This window comes from Poeciliopsis prolifica, unplaced genomic scaffold (assembly GCF_027474105.1).
Source record: "Poeciliopsis prolifica strain line A6 unplaced genomic scaffold, Auburn_PproV2 SCAFFOLD044, whole genome shotgun sequence".
In the NCBI taxonomy this organism is placed as follows: domain Eukaryota; kingdom Metazoa; phylum Chordata; class Actinopteri; order Cyprinodontiformes; family Poeciliidae; genus Poeciliopsis; species Poeciliopsis prolifica.
In genome coordinates this window covers 2,536,929-2,542,928 of record NW_026562419.1, presented here as the reverse complement: position 1 = coordinate 2,542,928, position 6,000 = coordinate 2,536,929, and the positions used below count along the sequence as shown (strand labels likewise).

The window sequence follows — 6,000 nt, the reverse complement described above, 5'->3', positions numbered from 1 at the left end:
GAATAAAAACCATGTATGGATTTAATTTAATCTGCCACATCAGGAAGAAACAACATTCTGACCTGCAGAGCAAATACATATTAACTAGAGAACATTTGGACAGAATAATGGCAGCTTTTTCCCCGTATAAAATACATTTCACATTACCATTTATGTTTAATAATATAAAATGCATAACTTGACCAGCTAGACACAAAAAATAACTTGAAATTGTGATTTCTTCAAATTAAACAAAACTGTTGTAAAATGTTTGTGCAGCAAAAAAAAAAAAAAAAAAAAAAAAAAGAAAGAAGTTTGTGTCATTTTAAAGATTATAAACTGTTTCCAGAGGTCAACCAAGGTCAACCACATTTATGAAATTAAACACATTTTGTGTAAATCAGCTGTGGTGAAACTGCACACATCTGACATCAGTTTTGTTGAATGTGAAGAAGCCAAGAGGTTGAACAACCTGCATCACTTTGTCTCTGACTCGATGTCTCACAGCTCAGTTTTGCAGGAATCTTTGTGCGCGGCTTTGTTAATGTTCTCAGCTGCCCTGATCGCAGCTTTCATGGACGTTTCGATCCAAGCATGAGGAAAAGCCATGTGTTCTCCTGCAAAGTGGATGCGTCCCTCATGCCTGAAGAGCTCTGCAGAATACTCGATGTGTTGGTACGGAGCGTACAGAGCGAACGCTCCCAGGCTGTACGGATCCAGTTCCCACTTCTTCACCAACACGCCCGTGCAGAGATGGCTGAGGTTCCTCCCGTGGATGCGCTCCAGGTCCCTGAGGGCCAGCTCCTTCAGCTCCTCATCACTGGCCCCCTGGAAGAGGCGCGAGTCGTCGCCCCAGGTGTAGGAGGCCAGGAGGACGCCGATGCTGTCGTTCCCCGGAAAACTGTGGCTGGGGTAGTAGATGTAGCGAGTGGGTCCGTCTGTGATGCTCTTCCCTCCGAAGATGCGGTCGTCCTTCCAGAACTTTTCCTTAAACGTGAGGATGATTTTGGTGGAGCTTTCATAGTGAACGGCGCGCAAGGCCTCCATCTTCCTGGTGGACAGAGGCGGATCGAAGTCGATGAAGAGGGCGGCTTTGGCCGTCGTCGTTACCAGCACAGCGTCGGCCGTCAGGCTTTCTAAAGACGGATCGTTTTCCCTCTGGTAGGAAACAGTCACACCCCGATGCGAGCGGTGGATCCGCCGGACCCGGGAGTCCAGCAGGATGGGAACGTCCAGGACGGTCAGGAACGCTTTGGCCAGAAGATCCGTCCCTCCGCTGATCTCATCGTACCTTCACACAAAACAAAATCAGTTCATCTCGCTTTGCAAGGAGTTTATCACATTTACTGCTTGGATTTATGGATGTAGGCAAGAAAACAACAAAAGTCTTTAGAAATGTGTTCATTTTTCTCCCTGCATTTCTATTTTGTCTTTTTGTATCATTTTATAGTTAGGATGGAAAAACTGCAGGGATGAAACAGCAGATTTACAGTATATGACTTAAATATGAAACATAAACTTGGCAAATATCAAACAATCTTATAACTGAAAATATAAAATCATCAACAGGTGAAAAACAAAAAACACAACATAGAAGAAAAGCAATGAAAAATTGACACTAATGAATCAGAAACCAGTAAATGAGGCAAACACAAAATTATTTCTATCATTTTAATATCTAGTTTATTTTTACTATAGTTTGGCGTCAATCCCTCAGATAAAGCATCTAATTCTGGTGACTGGAGACACAAAGCTCCTCCCAGCTGGCTGCACTGGTGTACAAAAGATAAAATGTAAGTTGCAGAATGCATTAGAAATGTGCTTTTCTCACGTCGTGGTGTCGCTGACGTCGTTCTCGATGTAGATCATCTCAGTCAGAGCCAGATGCATGAGGCTGTTCTCATTCAGCAAATCCCCGATCATCCTCACCGCCTCTGCGCTCAGACCGCCTTCAGTCAGCAAATACTCCTGCAAAAACAGAAACAATCTGCTTCAAATGCTGGGTTTCTTCATCACTTGTTGATTTCATCACTTTTTACAAAAGTTGATCTTTGACCTCCCCTGGTTTGCTTCTCCACTTCCTGATCTAAATGTTCCAATTCCCAAATCATAGTTGGTAAAATGCTTTTCCAAAAGGCCTGATTTGGTTATTTTTGTGATTTTATAAATCTTTGTAATCAGATCAGCCATCAAACTGGACATTAAACTCGTTAAAAATAACAAGTTTTCAGAAACTCTGAAGGTGTGAAGTAAAATTAAAATCAGTCAAAGCGGAGAGCTGGGGACCTCTAGTGTTTAATACAAGAATTACAATCACATTTCCTGTTTCCTGTTCTATCACATACATTTTAGATTAAAATTCAAAGTATAATCTAAGTTTTTTATTCCCAGCATTGAGTTTTATTTCCTACGTGAATAAAACTAAATGTTTTTTCTGTCTAATTTCTCCTATAAAATCAAACGTTGCTACTTATCAACAGTTTCATTTTTTTGCAGGGTTATAAAGTTCAGGTGAAGCAAATTTACTAATAAGTGAGTTGATAATGCAGCCCAGATGTTTTGTATGGTGAGGATTTACTAACACAGTTTTTCACTTTGCTCTGTTTTAATGTCAAAATCTTCATTAAGCCTCAAAAACCTGAATGTCTAAATATTCATCATTTCTGGTGGAGAAACTTTTTGTTCTTCATCTCCAGTTTTCTGCTTTTTATTTCCTGGTGTTGATTTTAGAGGAAGTTGTGTTGCATTCGCTTCACCACTCAGACCTGGTGCCTCGTTTTTTACATTTTTATTGACTTTCTTTGCGATTTGCAGAGGAAACTTTCCTGAATCGTGTCTGTGTTGCTTCATTGAGTTTCTGAACACGGTTCAGTCTCGGGTTGTGATGTCAGCAGCGCTTTACCTTCACAGAATAATGGTCGTATTTCTTCAGCATCGCTTTACAGCCGTGAGCCTTGACCTCTTCTTTGACCTGCAGAAACCAAACATTGTGAAGTAATGAGGGAAGGATTGCTTTCTGTACGTCTTTCTCATCCTTACCTTTCGCAGAGCCATCTCCAGCAGCTGCAGCGGTGATTTGTGGCGTTCTGGTTCTGGCAGGTCGTATTTCAGACCGTCTGGGTTTTGCATCACAGAGTAGGTTCTCTTCTGCTGGCCACGAATGTAGTAGAAGGTGTTGTTGTCAACCATGCGAAATTTATTCATCTTCAACCATGCGAAATTTATTCTTTGATTAATGATCGACGATGCTGTTGAGAGAAATGTTGTCTGAATTACTTAGTTTCACATGTTGTACTAATAAAATGTGGATTCAGTTTCATGTTTTAGTTTTAGTCAAGTTGCTCCGATGAAACAACTCGTCTTCTCTTCTTTTGGAGTTCAGGTCTTGAGATATGATTTTAATTAGATTAGTAATCTGGACTCACTAGTGATAACTGGGGATCCTCATGGCTCCCAGGTCGGCGTACCAGCCTTCGTTTTCATTCCTGTGGTCTGAACTCGACCTCCGACCCGACCGCTGGCCTCCACGATGGTCACCTTGTTCCAAACACATCAACGTCACTGAGTAGCCAATACTTATCTACTGAGTATTGATTATTACAGGAACAGATGCAGTGAAATTAATCATAACAGAAATGTGGTTTATTGCTGAATCAGTGCATTTTAAAATCAAAGTTTTGTAAAATCAGCAAATATGCGAATCTACAAAAACTAAACCAGGAAAAAGCTTTTTATTGTATTCTTATTATTCCAGTTATAATCTTCTCAGTCCAGAATCTTCTTCATATAAAACATAGAAATGATTATTTTTAATTGCTGATCAATTCAGGCAAATGAGAAATTTTAGAGCTTTAAAAATCAGAGTTTTGGTTTCTAAGAAGTTTGACTTTCTTGGATCAGTAGGATATAAATGAAACATAATCCAGACAAAAACCCAAAATACCAAATGAGAAGGCAGCTGAATGCTGTTTCTTAACTGTAGTCCCAATAATCACTCAGGGCCAGTTAAGCATCTTAAACTATCTTCATGATAAAGATAAGATGAGGTTTACGCTACGTGCAAAAACACAACGACAAACATGAGATATTTTTTATCTGCTGCTGCCATCCAACAGGAACGACTGAAAGCTTCTGCTTTGGATCGACGTTTCTGACCTGATGTCCTGCTTCCTGCAGCAGCTTGGCGGCCGTCAGTCCGGCCATGCCGGCTCCGACGATGACCACATGAGGCGTTTGGATGGCGGGGAGGCCGTGCCTCATGATGTCCATCAGGTGGTTGTAGTCGGTGTCGTTCAGGCACTGGGCCAGCTCTTCATGGACGGTGAGCGTAGCGGCGGTTCTGGCCTCAGTCCCGCTGCAGAGCAGCAGCAACGGGACTGCAGACACACAAAAGTTTTATTTTAAAATGTCGTCTCCAGACACTGATGGAAAGGGACGTGTCCAGGCATTTTAAAGCTGCTGTTCATTTAAAGATTTAAGCAAAATCTCAAATTGCATTTAATGCATTTTTTATTATTATTATGTCAGAAAGCAACCAGATTATTCAGTCATATTTCCATAAATCATCAATCTGTAAATTTCAAACGATGTTTCTAAAACAGAGCTACAACAGAAATGAACTTTTCAATAATACTCACATTTTTTGACCGCGTCTAAAATATTCATGTACAGAAAACAACAATTCTGCAATTTTAATTCTCAACTTTCAGAAAGTTAATGAAATACTCACATAAGGCCCAAACCAGCACATGAGTTTCCATCTTTCCTGTAGCAAACATTGAGAAAAATGAGGAAAATAGAAAACACCTTTCAACTTAAAGCAGTACAAACTCAAAGGCATAAAATATAAATATAGCATTTTTTGGTCATGTTTAGTTACATTTTAAGAGAATAAATAAATAAAAAAGACTCCTAAGATGAGTTTGGTGTTGGTTATTCGTCTTCTCATTCCAGTTTTAAGAGGATAAATTAGAGAAACTCACCAGAACTGGAGCTCATCTGCAGAGGGAGATGGAGACGCCGTGTCTTTTCTATACCTGCCTCACCTTGCAAACCCTCCCAGAAGCAACGCCTTCCTTTAAAGTGAAACACAGATGTTTGGTTTCACTTTTGATCAAGTCAGTTAACCACAAGTCTTATGATCAACTGTAAAACTTTTTTCAATGCACTAAAGGTTTTATTGCATGTGCCAACCGCCCTAATTGTCTAATCCTCATATTTTAATAACTAATAACGGCTTCAACAGAAAAAAGAGTTGAGGTGAGTTACTGTATAATTTCACGTCTGCTGCTGTGGTTTATTGTTTCTAAAGCACATCATTCAATCAGCTGACAGCAGTGAAATCTGCCTGGTGATGAATGAAAACACAAACAAGGAAATTAATTTTTAACCTTCTTTCTGCTGTAATCGTGTCACAATGTTGTCTGCAGGGAGCGAAAAGGAGAAGTAAGAAAAAGTCTTTCGATTTCAGAAAAATCACTTGACGGTTGAGTAAACTTTAATGTTTTGGGGTTTCCCAATCATCAAAGTCCCATTTAAAACACCAAAGAAAGGAGAAATTAGAAACAAAATGTTTTACGTTTGTGTGAGGAATCGAATAATGTTTCCAAAGAACGTCTGAAAGAGAAACTTCACCACTTTGAGGTCAAATGAAGAGCTTTACATTAAAGTCATAAGCTAATCCCAAATCATGCTGTTTTGCAGGTGAGTTGTACAGATTGTGCTGGTGTTGGTCAGAGGGCCTGTTGGTGCCGCTGCGACGCAGCCTCACCTCCATCAGTCCGTCTCCACCTCAGACCAGCTGCTTCTGATTCAGTCAGGATCATTTCTGCAGAGCAATCGGTTCTTCATCAGTAACTTAGAAAACAGTTTCAATATACTTTCTGGATTCAGACATTAAGTCAAAGTTTTACTTTCTGGATCAGGAAGTTGGGTTCAAGGATTCTGGAGTGAGTTCAACGTTTAACTTAAAATAAAACCAATGTTTCATTTGTCCCGTCATTTATATGTATTAAATATAAA

The 6,000-nt window shown here is 39.9% G+C and overlaps 1 pseudogene; it reads right to left on the bottom strand.

Annotated features, from left to right (window-relative positions):
* Positions 1-304: 304 nt before the first annotated feature.
* On the bottom strand, positions 305-4,977 carry LOC129376607 (L-amino-acid oxidase-like; annotated as a pseudogene).
* Positions 4,978-6,000: the final 1,023 nt, after the last annotated feature.